General features: G+C 45.0%; 1 protein-coding gene across 3 annotated transcripts in view; it reads left to right on the forward strand.

The window, feature by feature from the left end:
• CHCHD6 (coiled-coil-helix-coiled-coil-helix domain containing 6) overlaps positions 1-19,312 on the forward strand; it is a 3,402,742-nt gene that overhangs the window by 2,516,825 nt on the left and 866,605 nt on the right. The window lies entirely within an intron of this gene.

Genomic DNA, 19,312 nt, shown 5'->3' on the forward strand with positions numbered 1-19,312 from the left:
GTATTACAGTTTGTTTTTCGAAACTCGAAAAAGGGCGTCGACACAGGGCGTGCCAGTAATACTATCCCTAGTGTGACGTCCACTGTACCCATGATCCCTCACGCGTCTTGGACCCTCAGATTGTTTTTTTCTGCCATTCTGGTTGGAAGCATTTTGCGGAGTTCCCTGGCCTTAGCCATACTTTTGCTAAATATTGTTAAATTTACCCATTTCTCCACCCCAACGTCGAGTCACCGAACTTTCACACTCGACGCCGGCCCGGAGAGGAATTCGACCGTCGACAGCTGCTCAACGGATTTGGGCCTAGGAAGGCCTCTGGCCTCGGCCCGGGCCTTGGAAGGCCGCTGGCCTCGGCCCTGCAAGTAGGGACAGTGGGGGGTGGACATACTCTACACTCTTTTGGTATATAGGTACATTCTTATATATTCCTACACTTACAAGCCCGCTGCCATAAGGTGCGTATGGAGGGTACCCCTTTCCAATTCTGCCCCAAGTGCAACCGCAAATACCCTTGGGTCGACAGGCACGCCATGTGCAATCTCTGCTTGCCAAGGGACCACCCCGAGGCGAACTGCAGAGGGTGTAGTAGGTTTAAACCCAAAACACTTAAGGACCGTTTGATCAAGCGTTGGGCCCACCACGCCAGGCGTCAGGAGGCCATGGCAGCGGAGGGCGCCTTCAGCGATGGCGGCAACGCCATGCTTTCGGACGGCGAGGGCATTATGGCGTCGAAAGACAGCCAAGCGCAAGTCCCTGACCTCAGAAGCTCGTCCGGCAGGGCGGCTATGGGGAAGACCCCCGGCGACACAAGCGCTTCCCACAGCACTTCCACAAAATACATGAAGTCCAACCGGGACTCGACGCGCACGTCGAGTTCTCAGAAAGAGGCACATAGAGAACGGTCCGAATTGGCGTCCTCTGGGCGTTCTCGATCACGATCGCCGCATGACTCCAGGCAATCATCCACTGCTGCCAAGAGTGCCTCGCTCCCCAAGGTAACGGAAGTTCGATCGTCGGAGGACGAAGCCGACTTCCATCCCCAGACCGCACTCTAGGGGTCGGCGCCCGCAGACTGCGTTACGGCGGCTACCGAACCCCTACCTCCACACTCGAAGGAGAAGGACACTACCCCCGAACCTCAACGCCAGGTGTAGAAAGGCTCCGTAGGGGCGAAAAAACAAGGAAAACACTCTTCCACTCACGGGGAGGGGGAAAAACAACAAAGGAAGCAGCCTCTGCCTACTTCCACACCTTTAAGACACTCCCCTCCTCAGAAACAGACAGACAAGTCCAAGTCTTCTGCTATCACAAAAACCCCTACCCAGACCACCAAGTCTAGTCAGGATAAGTCAGAGAAACTTCCAGAAAGGGCCATCCCCAGTTCTAGGGAATGGTCTAGTGATGACATAGACAGGGTCATGTCAAGGATGTCATCATTGGCAGATTTTTACGCAAAAAACCCTGAACACTTTCTCTCATATACTTCCGACGGGTCAGCATCCTCAGTCTCTAAGGATCCTATACCTCCAAGTAAAAAGTCCCGGTTTGAAACACCAACACGGTCTTCGGACCCCTTCTATGTACAACCCTACTCTCAGTATCAAGGAGAGACATCCTTTTGTGAGGATCCAGATTTGGGCATGTTGGAAGAACAAACTGGTACGGGCTACTATGGGGATGATGACGACCAAGAAGAGGATGAGGACGACCCGGAAACCTACAAAGTAGATTCCCCGGTAGAGAAGGAACCCCCGGATACCGACTCCCCTGTCGACAACCAACCTCTCCTGAATGAAGTGCTGTCTCGAGCAGCTGAACATTTCCACAGTGACACCCAGGGTGCTCAAGAGGAGAGGGACTTCGCCGAAGAGTTAGTGGGAGAAAGGAGGCCTGTTGCTCAGGCCATCCCTATCCTGAAGTCTATTCAAAGGAGAATAGACTCTTCACTCGTAAATCCTAACCTCACCAGAGCAGGGAACCCCAGGATTGAGAAACTTTGCAGGGCAGCCCAATCAGACCCACTGTATATAAGGGGGCATCTGAAGCCGGACTCCCTAGTTGTTACAAACACCCATAAGAGGGCTGGAACACCCTTGTCATCGTCCGAAGCTCCTCCCGACAAGGAGAGCAAGAAACTGTATGGGTTGGGCAGGAAAGTTGCCTCCACTTCCACATACCAGGCAAGGATTGCCAACTCCACCACCCTGTTGGCCAGCTACAACTTCCATCAATGGGAAGAAGTCGCGGCACTCATAGACTCCGCCCCAGAACCCTTAAAGAGCCAGTTGGCACTAGTTTCGGCAGAGGGAAGAGCCGTGTCCGGTTGCATTCTAAAGGCAACCTTTGATGCCGCGGATAATGCCGGCAGATTGATAGCAGAAGGAACTGTTATCAAGAGACACGCTTGGTTAAGGCAGTCTGGATTCAAGGCTGAAACCCAAGCATCATTGTTAGATAAACCGGTGGAGCCGGATCTGTTGTTTGGTAAGGCATTCAAGGACGCGCTGAAAAATGCCAAGGACGAGTATGAAACACTCAAATCCCTAGGCCAACTAACCAATAAACCCCCTAATCGGAGAGGGAATGGCAATTTTCGTCGCCCACGCGGCCAAAATTCCCCGAGAGGATCTAACTATTCCCAGGGGCAGGGTACACCGTGGAGCAATAGTAACCAACAGTCTACCCAGGGTTACGGCAGGGGTAATAAGAGAGGACGTGGGAAAGGTAGAGGCAGCCCCAGTAGAGGAGGTGGCATGCCTCCACCAAAACAGTGACGCTCAGTTCAGGGTTCCTTCTCACGCAACCCCAGTAGGGGACGCATTTCCAACTTCACCCAAGCTTGGGAAGGGATCACATCAGACACATGGGTGCTGTCCACAGTATCCGCAGGGTACTGCATAGAACTGTTAGAGCGTCCCCGAAACCATCCTCCACGACAAAGAATACATTCATTGGACCACCAGAAGATCCTCCTCGAGGAGATCGTCAATCTGCTAGCAAAGGACGCTATAGAACACGTCTCAGGACACCAGGTAAACAAGGGAATTTATTCAACTTACTTCCTTGTGCCAAAAAAAGATTTGACAATGCGCCCAGTATTGGATTTACGGCCTGCAAGCAAGTATGTCAAGCTCCAAAAGTTTTGCATGACTACTCTCCAGGAGGCAATCCCCCTCCTAAAAAAGGGGGATTACATGGCAACATTGGACATGAAAGATGCCTATTTTCATATTTCCATGTTCCCAGCGCACAGAAAGTACTTACGCTTCAAGGTGGACAGTCGGCACTACCAGTTCAAGGTACTGCCCTTCGGGATATCTTCGGCTCCAAGGGTATTCACCAAGGTACTGGCAGTGGTGGCAGCACACCGACGCAGGAAGGCAATCCCGGTGTACCCCTACCTGGACGACTGGCTCATCACGGGGGAGACCCCAGTAATTTGCAGAGCAAACATTCAAAGGACAATTGACCTCCTTTTCTAATTGGGTTTCTCAATAAACGAGAAAAAGTCAAGTCTCGTGCCAAGCACATCCAAACAGTTCCTAGGAGCTATCCTAGACACTCAAGAGGGGTTGACCTTTCCCTTCGAGAAAAGAATTCGGAATATACTGCCGCAAATTCCACAATATCAGTCCGGTCGCCAGTTAACGGTACGCAAAGCAATGCGTTTGCTGGGCATGATGGCGTCATGTATTTACCTGGTCCCCCACGTGCGCCTGCGCATGTGTCCCATGCAAGAATGGTTTGGCGAAACAGTGCTCTCAGGCAAGTGGTCAGTGGGACGATCTAGTGGTCGTTTCGCCAACACTTGTACAAAGCCTTCACTGGTGGACAAGAGAGAATCTGTCCAAGGGGAAACACTTTTACGATCCCGAGATACAGGCGGTAGTCACAACCGATGCATGCCTGACGGGGTGGGGAGCTCACCATCTCCACCACACAGCTCAGGGTCTCTGGTCGCACTCAGTGGCCAAGAATCACATCAACCTGTTAGAGCTTCTGGCAGTATTCAGAGCACTTCAAGCGTTCGAGCCCTACCTGTTAAATCTGTCAGTGCAAATCTGGATGGACAGCACTACAGCCATGTTCTACCTGAACAAGCAAGGAGGGACTCGGTCGCCAAATCTGTCCAAGCTTGCCCTGAAAATCTGGATATGGGCACTCAGACGGAACATCTTCCTGTCATCGCAACATGTTCCTGGGGATCTCAATTCCCTAGCGGATGCTCTGAGCAGAGACCCCCTCCCAGAGGAACATGAATGGTGTCTACACGGAGAAGTCGTAGAAGATATCTTCTCTCAGTGGGGTTTCCCCACTATAGACCTATTCGCCACAAGCGAAAACAGACAATGCCCAGGATTTGCATCCAGGTTCCCCCAACCAGACTCCCAGGGGAACGCCCTGTGGATGAACTGGTCAGGGATGTTTGCATACGCTTTTCCACCAACTCCTCTAATCAGGAAGGTGGTCAACAAGATCAACAGAGAATCGATGACGCTCGTCCTAGTTGCTCCCATGTGGGCAAGACAACCGTGGTTCCCACACTTAAGCAGATTGACGGTGTGCGAACCCATCAAACTTCCGGGCTGTTACAACCTACTGTCCCAGCACCAAGGTCAAACAGTGCCTCCTCAACCCAACTCACTGAACCTGGCAGCATGGCTCCTGAGGTCATAGAGTTCGGACATCTCAATTTACCACGGAGGTGTATGGACATCCTAAAGGAATCTAGAAAACCTAACACAAGGCACTGCTACTTTGAGAAATGTAAGAGATTTGTTATCTGGTGCCAGAATAAACAAATCAACCCAGTTGATTGCACTCCTTCCACTATTGTTACATACATGCTCCACCTGCTGGACGCAGGACTGGTTTTTAACTCACTGAAGGTACACCTGGCAGCCCTGTCAGCATACACCACTTCCCATAACAAGGTGTCATGGTGGAAAGTACCAGTAGTTAAAGCCTTCATGGAAGGAGTAAAGAGACTTCACCCTCCTATTTCAAACCCACCACCAGGATGGGACCTTAACGTGGTGCTATCTAAGCTCATGGGCCCCCCATTCGAGCCCATGCATAAAAGCAGTCTCAAACACCTGACTTACAAAACGGCCTTCTTAGTAGCAATTACATCTATAAGAAGAGTCAGTGAAATTCAGGCTCTGTCAGTGCAAGATCCCTTCTTTACTGTCCATAAAGATAAACTGGTTTTACGCACACACCCTAGGTTTTCACCTAAGTTTATTTCAAAATTCCACGTGAACCAGTCCATCGAGCTTCCGGCTTTCTTCCAAGACCCACAAAGCTTGGCTGAGGTGAAACTACACACACTAGATGTGCGTAGGGCGGTCCTCTACTATGTAAACAAGACCAGACCGCTAAGGAAAACAGATCAGCTGTTTGTCTCCGTAGCTACAGGCAGAGAGGGGGATCGTGTCTCTAAAGGTGCCATCTCTAAGTGGATTATTAACTGTATCCAGCTGTGTTACTCACTTTCTGAAAAAACTCTGCCTTTCACACCTAGGGCCCACACTACAAGAGGCATTGGGGCCACTACGGCTTTCATTGCAAATGTACCCCTTGACACCATTTGCAAAGCAGCTACTTGGAGCTCTATTCACACTTTTACTCAGCACTACTGCATTGACACTCATTCCAAGACAGATACACAAGTGGGACAAGCGGTTCTAAGACATTTATTTGCTCATGACCCTTCTCACATCTGACCTCCTTCTTCAGGTACTGCTCGCTAATCTATGCACAGCATGTGATCTAAGCAGATTCCACAAGCCTCAGAAGGGATACATTACTCACCGTAATCGTATTTATGATGCTTGTATCTGCTTAGATTCACATGCGACCCACCCTTCCTCCCCTCTGAGAGAAGGCACATGGATGCTTGTAGTCTTACCTTTCTATCTATCTGCTTGGATTATCTGTACTCACGCTACCTCATGTCAGAAAAAATACAATCTGAGGGTCCTAGACGCGTGAGGGATCATGGGTACAGTGGACGTCACACTAGGGATAGTATTACTGGCACGCCCTGTGTCAACGCCCTTTTTCGAGTTTCGAAAAACAAACTGTTATACTCTGCAGCTTCCACTAGATGTCGGCCTATGCACAGCATGTGAATCTAATCAGATACAAGCATCAGAAATACGATTACAGTGAGTAATGTATCCCATACATGGTTTCTACAAGTGAGGAGTACAATACTCCCACTTAAAACCTTTTCTAGGACCCTGAGTAACACACGTGACTGTGAGGATCCATGACCTGGCAAAAGTGCAGGTACTCAAGAGATTGAGTAAGCAACACAAGGCATTGCAAATATTAACCACATTGTCTTAATTAACTCTTTTTGTCAAATATGTGAATGAAGACCAGAGCTTATTTTTTATTATTGTTTGTATAATGAGATTTACAGAAGAAGCTGTTTATACTCCAATAATCACAACATGCTATATTATGATATTGATATAGAATAATGAGATTTTCATGAAAATCTGAGTACCTATTGTCAGGATTCACATTTGTATAGAGTTTGTTAAAACGATTTTCAATTCATACATTATTTTACATAATCAATTTCATTTGGCTTTGTTGGCAGAAGTTCTCAATCGATACAAAGATACTTCTTCATCTCTTAAACCTTTTAACAAAAAATTATTTATCTGGTTTGTCATCAAGTCTTGATTACCAAAAATGTCTTGATGCAATTTAACATAAGATGTTTAAATGTTTCTATATCAGCTAGTGACTGGCATAGGGGTCATATTCTCTTTGCACAAAGAATTCTTAAATGAATGCCTTTTACTTCCACTGTGTCTTGTAGGTTCAGTCTGATGTTATATATTCTGTTCTTTTCTCAGCAGGGGAATCCAACCAGATAGGGTTGTGGAGTAAATTTTTATGGTATAGTTTTCATGTATTCCTGTGACAGTTGTTGCTCATTTTCTCTTTTATCCAGATTCCTTAGTTTATTTTGTATTGTTTGTTTATTTGCCCAAACGTTGCAAGGGTATCAATTTCAGTTGTATTGTGTTCAATATTTGTTGGATACAGTTTCTGTACCATGTGTTTGCAGGATGAGCTTCAGCGCATAGATAATTCTGTAATACCAGCTATGCTTCCCAATAGTCCAACTTAGAGCCTAGCAGTGTGCTTGCAAAAACAGAGGATGTAATTGCTGGAGCTGCCTAAAGTAGTAGTTGGTCGAACTTGATATACTTCCTGCTTGGGCATTGCAAGATAACGTTGGGTCAAAAAGAATTCCTAATTTTTTTTTATTTTACTTGCTACGTTTAGGGTGTCCTGATTAATAAAATATCAGGGTACAAAGAGGCATTTTTGTTCAATACATCAGATGATGACACTAATAGAAGCTCAGCTTGATCTAGTTCTAAGGGATCTATGTGATCATGACGCAAACATCACTGCGACACCCAGTCAACTTTTCTTCATGCATTCCTCCACCAGATAGAAAGTGAGTTGTATATGAGCCCAGTTTGCCTCTTGTTCTTCATTTAAGCTGAAGGTGATCTGATTATCGTCTGCATAATTTTGGAATACAACACCATGATCACAAAGCAAATCATGTAAGGGTTCAATATATATACATATTAAAAAGAAAGGGGAGGAGACTATCGGGCACCATGGGATAGTCCATAGGTGACTTTCTGCCTGAGAGTCAAAATATCCAATCAGAACTCTGGATGTTTTCCAAAAACAAAGTCTGCCAGTTTATGCATTACCCATATGTATTCTTGCCGAGAGTGGTTTTAGTATGTAGTTGTACAATCATGCGAAGAAGGTCATTGTTGATTCCCCAGTCTTCCAGCTTTTTCCACAGTCTACTCCTGTTTAAACATTCAGCAGCTGATGGGTAATCAAGGACAGTGACGTAAATGCTTGACCCTGATGACACTTCCATGTAAGGGGATTGGAGAATACATCCTTAAAGCTGCTTCTCAAACAGTCATATCTTCGCTAATGTTTCTGTTGCCTTTTTCCTTCCATAAAGACCAAATTAACTCTTTTCTTCACATTTCCTATCATATCGGAGCACAGAATATAACTCACTGTATTCCCTCCATGGCCAGACTATGGTGTACAAACATAACTAGCGTATTGAATTGGATGGTGTGCATGTTCGTACCATATGGCCACGTGGTGCTAGAGGCTTTGTGTATGGACTGGCCCACACTTATGAGCGGGACTTGTGTATGAAAGCTACTGCAAAATCTCTGCAGGCCCTCCTCCTTCTCTCTCCCTCACTGCTGTGCCTGCCCTGCTCTCCTTGTTGATCCCACTTTCTTTTTTCTCTAACATTTATTTGTGCTAACACTGGTGATAACCCCGCCATTGAGCGAGTTTATAACTCGGTAAACGACCCTCAGCAGGGGATGAAAGCCAAGGCCACGCAGGCTGTTAACTTCTGTTTATTTAGTCGTAAACACCAGAAAGGGACCGTTCTGAGTCATTGTATGTATTTTTTACATGCCTTCCCCTTTTATAGAGAAAGTGGTAGATTTTGCATTCCCAGGAATAGACTGAACATTGCATTTTTTTTAGATGCGTCACAGGCCATTTACTATTTTCCGTGTCAATAAAAGCAGGAAATTTCCATTTTTATTTTTCCTTTTTGTTAGCAGTTGGTTTCAGATGAACAGTCTCTGTCTTGGTTAAGTTTAACGTGCTGTATGCAATATGATATTAAATGACAAGAACCATTTACAGGGGCAGGTGGTGTCGTGTTACAATTTATTTGTGCGCCCATTTTATCGTATGCCGCAACGTGATCTTTATGATCAGGCCTTTACTTGAGAAATAGAAATTTTCCATAAAAGTAGAAAGCTTCCCAGCAATACAAGTAATCACAAAATCGCTGCCATAATCAATCTGTATTAAACATTTCTACATTGTAGACAAATCTACACTGCAGTTTTAAACTAATGTTGGTGAGTTCTTTAAGGGTCTCTATACCAGAATAATCATTACCTACATATTGTTTGTTTTTCTAAAACAGGGTGTGTATTAAGTATCTAACCATTAAGACGAAAGATCCTAAACAGACATCTTCTGTTTTTATCCAGAAAGTAAGCATTACAGTTTTGAATACCAATCATAGTAAAACTGTTTACTGAGTTAATCAAAAATCGCCTACAACACTAATGTTCACACTCCCGGATTTTTTAAGCAGACATGCAAGTAAGTTACTTTAATTAAAGGAAGAGCCCCACTTCCTCCTTCTCTGCTAGAGATATTGGCCTAATAGGGAGTGCTTTTGTTAAAAAAAACAGTGTGATGCCCAAGAGACAGCCCCATCAGGTACTAACAAGAGATGTAGGCATGCAGGCCTACATGGTGTGACACCCTCTAGGGTTTAATAATGCAATTTGTCTTTACCTTATTAGTTCTACTTGGGCTGGTCAAAATAACACATTTCAGGGTTTCGGCTTTTTGGGTCACAGCATAGACAGATCTTTTTTTTTTGGCTCATGTTACTGTTTCAAGGATTTTTTTTATTTGTTTGTTTTAAAAAAAAAAGATCTTATTAATTTTATTCAAACCAAACAACAATACACACCAAACACACAGTGCAATTTACAACAGTTCCATTATTCACCAATTAATCTTGGTCACTGCTCCCCCCATCCCACCCCCTTTATGAGCCTATTTGTTCCTCGCATTCTGTATCTGCTTCACGTGGCGGGGTCCCGCTTCCCGCAGATTATGTCGGATCTTGTATTGCTCAAAACAGTTCTGCTATTAATAATTCCCATGCTATCAGGGTACCCACTTCTTCACCCCCCCCATGTTGCTCGCCTCTTGCCATACCATTGTTTCAGCCTCCGCCCATTTCTGCAACTCCCTCCACCACACCTCCACCCGTGGCTTGTGACACATCTTCCATCCCATGGCAATCCTTCGTTTTGCAAGCACATATGCCAAATCTTTTAGTTTCCCAACATGTTTAAGTTTTCGTGATCTGGGGAACCCTCCCAGCAAGCAGGCCCAAGCTGTGTTTATGATGATCGTGACCCCCTTTTCCGCTAGTTTTTGTGCCACTTCACCCCAGAAACGCTCAATTACTGGGCATGACCAAAACATGTGTGTCATGTCAGCGGTTTCCTTGTCGAATTTGGGACATGCCTGTCGCCCAGCATTTTTGAACTTGGAGATCCTAAGAGGAGTCCTGTATGTTCTCTCAATCTGGTAATCCGAGTTATTCACTGAGAGAGGTGATCCAGAATAGATGAGCTTCCAGACTGAGTCGCTCAAATTGCCCGTGAGCGATTTGTGGATTTTAATAATTGTTGGTTTTCTCTTAATACCTCCTATGTTATGTTATGTTACAACACTTCTATAGCGCCAAAGCCCTCGGGCATCTAAGCGCCCCTTTCACAAGCAAGAAGAAGGTTCAGTGAAAGTTCAGCAGAAGTTTAGATAAAAAGCAGCAGTTTTCGAAAGGCCAAAAGATGACTTTGTTCTCCGAGACCCAACGGTAAGTTGTTCCATGTCTTGGACGCAAGCACTGGGAAAGAGCGTCCATTTCCACAAGCTCTCTTAGTCCTTGCCACCTGTAAAAGCCAGGAGGAAGTGGAGCGAAGATTTTTTGTGGGTAGATATAGGGTGATTTTGTCCCTTAAGTAGGATGGGACTGTCCCATAAACAGATTTATGGCACTGGGTCAGCATTTTAAAAGAGATCCTGGCCGATATTGGTAGCCAGTTTAATTCCTTTCTGGCAACTCAGGTGGGTTCATGCCTTTTCAGGCCATAAATTATCTGCACCAGGGTATTCTGAATTTCCTGCAGTCTTAAAACATCTTCTCTACTGGCATCTTCTGTATCACACGTGACCGTTGCAGTAATCCAGTCGTGGCAAAATGACTGCCCTTACTAACTTGGCTCGGTTTTCTTTGGAGATTAGTGGAGCATCTTGTCTCAAGACACGTAGATGATATTGAGTATTTTTCTCAATAGCATCTACTTGTGCTCCTGCGTCCATCGAGGCCTCCAGATATGCACCCAGGGTTTTTACCTTGTCAACTACTGTGATAGGGCTGTCCTCAACCAGGAAACTAGTAAATGCAGGTGTTAGTGCCTCTCTAGATTATATTATATTGGTCTTCCTAGTGATCTCCCGACAATTCCATGGACAACTGGACAACATGGACAACTGAAAGTCGTCTGCATAATTAGCAAAGAAAAAGCCCAACTTTTCCAGTTCTCTGCAAAGGGGGACGATATAGATATTAAAGAGTAAGGGCGATAGACATGCTCCCTGGGGTAAGCCACACATGATGGTTTCTACTCAGAAAATGTGTCTCCCCAGTGCACCCTGGATCTTCTGCCCTCCAGAAACGATATAACCCAATTTATGGTCTCGGTAGCCAGACCACGAGTATCTAGCAGCCTCTTTAATAATATCCTATGATCCAGTAGGTCAAAAGCTGCACTAAGATCTAACAGTATTAGCAGGCCCAGTCTACTCCTTTCCACTAAAGATAACATGTGGGTTTGGAGGTCTACCAGGGCGCTCTCTGTGCCATGAAAGCATTGAAAACCAGATTGCCTTTCGTGTAGCCGACCTGAATTCTCGATATATAGTTGAAGATGGATTGTAGCTACCTTATCGACCAATTTCAGAAAAAATTATGTATTTGTGATTGGTCGAAAGTTGGTAGCATCTTTGGGGTCTAAGCCTGCCTTTTTCAGAAGAGGAGTCACTGCTACTGTTTTAATGGCCTGGGGGACCATACAGTGTCTAAAAGAGGCATTCACAAATCTGCATAGAAATGGGGCAGAAATTGTGAAATGGTCCAAAATAATCTTAGAAGGTATGAGCTCTCCCGGACAACTGGTCGGGTTCATGATTCTCATAATGTCCTCTATCTCAGCAACTAGGATCTCTGGGAATCTAAATCCTATTTGAGGGGGTTTCGATTCCTCATTTATAAAAGATGAGTGATCAGTCAAGGGTTTTATTTCTTCATGCTTTAAATTAAGAGAGTTTGTACCTAGAGTTTGATTCTGCAATTCTCTCCTAATTTTATCTTGGGCACATAACAATTTATTTGCAAAGGCTTTCTGTGTTCTAAATCAGTCTTCTTCAGTGGGTATGATGGTATGATTTAGGACTTCTGGTTTCTCCGAAAGAGGCGAAAGATTTCCTTAGTATCGTTGTCTGCCAGTTCGATTTGGTCATTATAATAGGTCCGCTTAGCCTCCAGGATTGCCTCTTTATATTCTTTTTCAACTAGTTTCCAAGTGGCCTTATTATTTGAGTTTTGGTATTTGAGTCAGATGCGTTCTGCACGTCTATTACTGGCCTTCAAATTGGTTAGCTCTGGTGTAAACCACTTTTGTTGGTGTGCAGATTTCCTAGTCGTTTTAGACTTCATTGGGGCCACATCATCCAATAGTTTTGTCATTTGAACATTATATTCTTCTACAAGTATATCAGGATGGTCTGATTCCTTGGTTTTATGCATAAGGGAATTCATACATTCAGACAGATTGTCTGTAGTAAATGCCTTATAATTCCTATGTAAGGTTTTGTGCAGTGGTTCATGTTTAGTCTTGTTAGAGTTAGGGAGTAGTATTTGGCTCGAGACCAAAGAATGGTCGGACCAGATACATGGTATAGTAGTAATCCCTGATAATGTGATGTGTGGCTGGCCATCCAGTCCAGAGTATTCCCTTTAATGTGTGTGGGATCATTATTGAGTACCAGAATGCTGTTTTTCTTTAACAGCTTTTCTAGTTCCTTAGCTTTTTTATCTGTGGAATTTCCTTTCATAGGTTCAGATCTCCTACTAATATAATGGCAGTGTTTGTGGATTGGATAGCATTAAGTGTATTTGTGAGTTCCTCATTAAAATTTTGGGATACTCCTGGTGGTCTATATATAGTTACCAGGTGTATACTGAAATTGTGATTTGGGATACATTTTGTGTGTAGGATATCGCATCCTTCACAATCAATTTGGGTCTCATACATTTTTAAGTTTTCCTTACAGATAACTGCAACGCCACCACCATGGCCCTCCTTACGATGTTTCCCAAAGAAGGTATAGCCTGGTGGTGTGACCTATTCTATAGGAGGTCCATGCGCCTCAGATAGCCAGGTCTCTGTTAAACACATGATATCAATATTGTTATCCGTGATGTAATCCCGGACATCGGAGGTATTCTTATACAAGGATCTAGTGTTTAAAAGCGTTAAATTCAAAACTGAGGTATCCAGGGAAGGGAGTGGAGCTTTAATAGGCTGGGGGGGGAAGGACAATTTACCATGGTCTGTGTGTCATCCGTCGTGCAATTTTGTAAAATATTGTGTGCAATGTTAACATTTTCCTTTCCCACAGTATGCTTTTCTTTTCCACTATGTGGAAGTATGTTAATGAAATCCACATTGTCATTACGTGCAGCGGAGGCTGTACTTATAGCGGGGCTAGTATATGTAATACGCTGGTTAATCAGGTATGAAGGGGTATCACTAGTGTGACTAGGATTAATCCTTACATCTCCAGCTGGGGCTACTAGAGGTGATAACGCCAACATTTTGGTCTGGATTTCAGCGGTCTGGGCTAATGACCTACCTCTTGCTGCTTCGATGGCAGCAAGTGCCTCCCGAAGACCCATATCGTTGGGGGATCGGCCGCACACGCACTGCTCGCCACGGACCGCCACAGACCGGCTGGTCACGTGCGCGCCTGCACATTCGTGCCTGGAGGCGGTATAAATCTCGCAAAGGACTACAGTCCCACTGGGAAATGTAGTTCTAAAACGGAATGAGGAAAACAAGTGCATTCAGCTAATTCGAACGCACTGTCTATTTAAACAAAACAAAGTGGTTTCACTTCTAATGTTCAAGTGACTGAAGTCACAAATCACAACAGGCAAAGTACATTCAATTACTAAAATTCGTAAAAACAATTCCTTCGACGTGCTAAAAATACTAATCTTTTAAAGGTTTGTTCTAATCCCTCATTTCACACAAGCAGTCCATCTCTGGCGTTGTTTCTGTGATTCGTTTTTATGGTAGCCACAGACCGGCTGGTCGAGTGCGCGCCGGCGCGTTCGCACCTGGGTGGCGGTATAAATCTCGCAAATCTCCTAACTACTAAATAGGAAGGAACTTCCTGAGCACTTGGCATTTTAATTATTTATTACAGCTTGTACACAAGGGCCTGCCTTTATTCTGGTCTGTTCTTTTTTAAGTGTTGGCTGGGCACGGATTACGAAGCACGCAGCAAGTTTGCGTATTGTGACAGTGATGCATGCTTATAAGCGAAATAATTAGGTTGAGCATTGTCAGACAGCTCCTAAACGCACCCTTAAGATGGTCTAATCCTAGTTCATTGTGCATTGCAAACATGGATCCTAATGTTGGGAGCTCTAACTGCCTTTCTGTGAAGCGATTTTCTGTATTCTGTAATGGGGCTGACTTAAAAAAAAAAAAAATACCACAATCCGATACAGAGCTATTGATTTAAACTTGGCTCTGTAGTCTATCTGTACAGTGAGCAAGGATAGACCGCAAATATGACGCACAACTCATTGGTGCTTCATTTAGAGTGGAACAATTATCTATAGCATAAGTAACTAGTCATTTATAGTGCTGCCGTTGCTACCATAGCAGTCGAACGACACTCGGGCATGTCTGGAGTGCTGCATATTGGTCCAGGCCTGTATCCAGATCTGGTAGTGAAAAGGAAAAAGGAAGGAAAGGGTGAAGAAGCAAAGTGGTATTAGAACAGACTGAGCTAGGGGAGGATATTTAGTTGGAACAGGGAATGGGGTTTTGTGATTTTATTTTTACTTGAATGTGTGGGATCTTAAGCGATGGTTCGAGCGAGAAGTGTTGAGGAATTAATAAGGTCAAGGTAGTGAGCCAATAGTAAGTATTCCTTTCTTGGCAGGTCTTTTTACTACTTTAATAATATTTCTAATGGGTCTGTGGTTATGTGGTGGCTTAAGCTTTGCTCAAGTGCTTCCGTATGATATAGTTGGGTGGGTAGCTTCCAAACACTAGACTGAATTTGCTGGTCATGTAGGGAAATTCAGGGAAGAGGGGATGAAATAAGTGCACCGAGGGCTCAATTTAAGCTACAAGTGGGGGAGGATAATAAAGTTGGCAACCCAGATCTTGAGACATCACGACCAGAGGTGTATTGCACTCCATAAGGCGATAAGGCTACCACAAAATGGTATCTTTAATGGCTCCCTGAGACGTGCCGTTCTGATATTTCAAGGTGAGACTCGGCTAAGTAACCATGATAGTTGACAGAACTGCAGTGGAAAAATACAGTCAACATTTGCATTAGACATTTAAAGATGCCATTACCATATTCTGAAGTGGATAATTGTTAAGACTGTTTTTCTACAACCCTCCGGTGAGGACTGTGCACAGACTAACCTTAAGGTGGGGCTGTACACACAACACAAAAAAGGAAGCTAAACCGAAGTAAGGAAAATATTTCTAACATGCAGTCAGAGGCCACCAAAAGATTTATTTAGGCCGATGGCACCTGGACATTACACTTCCAGTGAAAAATAGGAAGTGTGTCTCTAGAAATAGTTACAGGCATTCACTTGAGCTCAAAGTGGAATACAAGACTTTAAAAATGCATTAAATGCCCCAGGTTCAAGTTAAACTGTTAGTCTTTGGCCTAAAACTAACTGGACCAAGTTGGATACAGGAAGGATATGACATGGGGCAGTTAAGTACCTCTAAAGCTACATTGAAAGAGTTTTAGGTGAGTAAACCGCTTCCTGTAGGATTCAACAGGGCTAACTAAAAAGTGGATCCATGTGTATGCAGAAGGGGCAAACAATACCCAGTTCTACCTCACAGGTGCAGATACGGGCCATGCAAGCCCAGTGGACACCAGAGGTGAACATAAAGAAGAGCTCCAGAGGCAGGTTTGAGAATCAGCTGCCTGGAGATGAGAACCTGCAGCTCAGGAGTCCACATCAATGGAAGTAAATGTGGTCATCTTTGACTCCACCCTCCCCTTCTCCGCTCACATTTCAGACATCTCTAAAAAGTCTTACTATCAGCATCAATCACCTCCTCAGAGGTACTCTACCTGTTTCACTTTCCCACAGAGGCCCAATGTCTCCAGAGCCCTGGTTCACTCCAGGCTGGACTATTGCAACAGCCTCTTCCTCAACCTCCCTTCTTCTGCCCAACGTCCTCTGCAACACATCCAGAATAGAACCACAAGACTTATCCTTGGCCTCAAGCCCAGGGACTGCATCTCTCTGCTGCTGAAATCCCTTCACTTGCTCCATGTGGCTGCAAGGATCAAATCCAAGGCCATTTGCATTGTTCACAAGGCTTTCTGGGGCCTGGGACCTACCTACCTGCAACGCTGCTACCTAAATACTGCCCCTCACAATCCCTCCACTCATCTACCTCCAAACTTCTGCGAGTGAGCTGGTTCTCCAAGCATAGATTTGGCGAGAGATTCTTATCCTCAGCAGGTGCCTCCCTCTGGAATAGCTTCCCTGCCGCCCTCCATCTTGTGCTGGATCGCCTTAAATTCCGGAAACTCCTCAAGACTTTCCTCTTCTCCCCTCTTCCTCTTCTCTCCCTCTACGCTGCTAACCCAGTTCTTTGTTTTTCACTCCCTCTCTCCCTCCTCTTCCTTATGGCATGCTGACTGGCCACCGGGTGTACCTCAGAGTCTCACTGGTCCCCAGCATCCCCGCCAGTCCTCTCTCGCACTTGCTGCAGGACCCAACACCCCACCCACACTCAATGCACTTGAGAAATTAACCCAAGTGCTCTCTCTGCACTTACCCCAGTCTCAACCGACCGGGTGCACTTGATCCTCCCCTTCCCTGTGACCCTCTGTGCACTTGCTAGATTCGTACGCACGTGTCTGAAGATCGTCTCTCTCCCTTGTCTTCACCACTTAATTGCACTGTAAAAAAACTGCACAATCGCTGTCAGGCCTATTTGCTGTTGCCCAAACTGTTAAATGTATTTTCTGAGCACTTGCTCTGCCTGTGGAGACTATTATCGTCTCTGAATTTCAAGGACTCTGAGCGACTGTTTGTTTTTTCCCCATGCCCCCACCCTCCATGAGTGCTTTGAAACACTTGCCTGTGTATAGGCGCTATATAAATAAACAATACCATACCAACAGGCACCACCTGTGAAAAACCTCGAGCAGAGAACGCTGGAACCACTGATGAGTACCAAGAATAACTTACGAACCCAGAGTCCAGAGGTAGGTACTCACAGAATTGATGCTATGAGGAGACAAAATGTGGTGAATATGGCAAGAGAAATGTGCACAAGATCACATAGCGAGTAAATATGTATGAAACATGCACTCGTGAACCAAGATACATGCAAAGTAGAGGGTAATACAGAAGTATGAAAAGGGATGTGGAGTATACATTTAGAAGCTCCTCATAATTACAAAGGAAGACTGCCATCTCTTCCCCCACAATTGCTGTTAGCGGTACTGTCAGTGCTAAACCCAAACATACGACAAGCAATGGCATGGTCTTTGAACTGACAGCATAAACACAATACTCACAATGATGAGCAATAGCACCTGGGATGCTAGCAGTGCCCACGAACCCTAAAGATGAAACAAGGACCCAGGAAGGCAATTATTATTTTTTTAATTGTATTTGGTTAGTTCAAACCTTTACAAAAACAAATTCAAGTAATCACATAATACACATAGTTAAAAGAAGTAGATGCTAAGAGAAATTTAAAATAGTACACACATAGTTACCAAGAAGATAGATGAAGGGAAGGCTATTATAGCAAAGGTCAGAAAACTTAATACATAAGATACTTCACGGGGGACATGTAGGAATAGTGCTTACAGGATATCGAAGAAAATAAAGGTCTTTGCATTATCCGGAAAAGTAGCAAATCACAGCCACCAATCAATAGGGAACAATAGAAGTGCATTGAGAAACCAAGAACAGACTCCAACAGGGATCCATGGAGGATGACCTTAAAAACACGTCAGACTCTGCGGGATGCGCCGCATTAATCCTTCTTGACCTATCCGCCGCCTTCGACACAATCAACCACTCAATCCTCCTTGGCCGCCCCCACTCCCTAGGAATCCGTGGAACTGCTCTCAAATGGATAACATCCTTCCTCAATAATAGGAATTGAATAACCCTGCTCTCCACCTATTGCTCCCAAGCCTGACCAGTCGACATGGGAGTTCCACAAGGAGCATGCCTATCAGCCCTCCTGTTCAACCTCTACATGGCCACCCTCCCACGAATAATTCGCTCACACAACATCCTGTGCTACAACTACGCTGATGACACTCAACTAATTCTAAAACTCCTTAACTCAAAACCCAACTGCCGACCTGACCTCGCTTCCTGCCTCCTCGACATAGATCTCTGGATGACCACAAACCACCTCTTGCTAAACCCCTCCAAAACAAAAATCATGGTATGTGGTACCACCGAACTTCTCCCACACCCACTACCCTGGCCATCTGCCATGGGCAACTCACCGACACCCTCTAATTCAGTAAAAAACCTTGGATGCACCCTAGACTCTGACCTAACACTCTCATGCCAAGTCAACAACGTCTCAAAGTCCTGCCACTACCACCTTAAAACTCTTAAGCGCATTTTTCCATACCTCTCCTTTCCCAACAGACTCTCCGCGGTCCAATCAATTGTTATATCAAGACTGGACTACGCTAACCCCCTCTACCTCGGAGTCCACACATACCAACTGACTAAACTGCAAAGAGCTCAAAAAGCCGCAGCCAAACTGCTACTAGCGCATGGCTCTAGAGACCACATCTCCCCAGCTCTCAAAACTCTATACTGACTTCCGTTTGCCCGAAGGGTATACTGGCTTCCGTTTGCCCAAAGGGTGACCTTCAAAACCTTATGCATTTCTCACCGAGCACTGCATAAAACCGGACCTCAATATCTTCAAGACAAACTAAAACCCTATCACCCTGCACATACTCTAAGATAAGCTCAGCTGGCATCCTAGTCATCCCAGGCGGCTCATCATTCTCAGCGTTGGCCCCTATGCTGTGGAACGCACTCCCACCCCACATCCGACTCACTGAAGACCTCATGTCTTTCCTCAAATTACTGAAAACTTGGCTCTTCCCCTAAAACCGACCCCAAACTCAAACCATCTCAAACTGGATAACAGCATCTCAATGACTTTTGCCCAAATGCTAGATCATAAATAGCAATGCAGCATCATGATCCGAGTGAGAAATTGAAAACTAATAACCTCTAAGGTTAGCTATAAAGGACAAACAAAGGGGGGCGTGG

The sequence above is a fragment of the Ambystoma mexicanum genome, chromosome 2p (genome assembly GCF_040938575.1).
Source record: "Ambystoma mexicanum isolate Mex_15411 chromosome 2p, UKY_AmexF1_1, whole genome shotgun sequence".
Lineage (NCBI taxonomy): Eukaryota > Metazoa > Chordata > Amphibia > Caudata > Ambystomatidae > Ambystoma > Ambystoma mexicanum.